The sequence below is a fragment of the Mus caroli genome, chromosome 13 (genome assembly GCF_900094665.2).
Source record: "Mus caroli chromosome 13, CAROLI_EIJ_v1.1, whole genome shotgun sequence".
In the NCBI taxonomy this organism is placed as follows: Eukaryota; Metazoa; Chordata; class Mammalia; order Rodentia; family Muridae; genus Mus; species Mus caroli.
In genome coordinates this window covers 30,313,714-30,315,058 of record NC_034582.1, presented here as the reverse complement: position 1 = coordinate 30,315,058, position 1,345 = coordinate 30,313,714, and positions in this window count along the sequence as shown.

Genomic DNA, 1,345 nt, shown 5'->3' with positions numbered 1-1,345 from the left:
GCGCTATGGGGGACTTTTGGGATAGCATTGGAAATGTAATTGAGGAAAATATGTAATAAAAATATTAAAAATCAAAAAAAAGATTTGTCTATAAGAAATTGTATATATTAGGTTAATTGTTGAGGGAAATCGTGCCTAAATGTGGGTATTACCATTCTATAAGCTGGGGTCCTGGGCTAGATAAAAAGGAGAAAATAAGCTGAGCACAAATGTTTATCTCTCTCTGGCCCCTGCCTGCATAATGCAATGTGACTGGCTGCCTAGACCCCCCTACCCACTGCCTTGCCGTTCCACCATTCCCTTCCTTACTGAAGTCGCTGTTGTTAGATATTTTGTCACAAAAATAAGAAAAAAAATTGATTCAGTAGGTGTTTTAGTATGGGTTTGACTGCTGTGAAGAGACACCATGACCACACCAGCTCTTATAAAGGAAGACATTTGATTGGGGTTGGCTTACTGTTTCAGAAGCTTAGTCCTTTGTCATCATGGTAGGAAGCACGAGAGTATGTAGGTAGACATGGTGCTGGAGGAGCCAAGGCTTCTACATCTTGATCCTATGGAAGCATATCTTGAGCATATATATATATATATGCTTTATATATATATATATAAAACCTCAAAGACCACCATCACAGTGACACACTTCCTGAAACAAGGCCACCACCTACTCCAACAAGGCTACATCTCCAATAGTGCCACTCCCTGTGGCCAAGCACCTATTTAAACTTATGAGTCTGTGTGGATCATATTCAAACCACCATAGTAGGAAAGATTTATTTGGGACAGTCTCATAGATTTTGAACACTATCTTGGCTCCTTGATTCTGGGTGTGTGGTGAGGCAGAATGTTAAGGCAGAAAGTGGACTAGAGTTAAACAATTTATCTCACTATATCAGAAGTAGGGAAGACATCAAAATTCCAACTTAATTCTTCAAGGAATTAGAAAGGGCAACCTACAAATTCATCTGGAACAACAAAAAACCTAGGATAGCAAAAACTCTTCTCAAGGATAAAAGAACCTCTGGTGGAATCACCATGACTGACCTAAAGCTTTACTACAGAGCAATTGTGATAAAAACTGCATGGTACTGGTATAACAACAGACAAGTAGACTAATGGAACAGAATTGAGGACCCTGAGATGAACCCACACACCTGTGGTCACTTGATCTTCGACAAAGGAGCTAAAACCATCCAGTGGAAAAAAGACAGCATTTTCAACAAATGGTGCTGGCACAACTGGCGGTTATCATGTAGAAAAATGTGAATTGATCCATTTCTATCTCCTTGTACTAAGGTCAAATCTAAGTGGATTAAGGAACTCCACATAACCAGAGACACTGAAA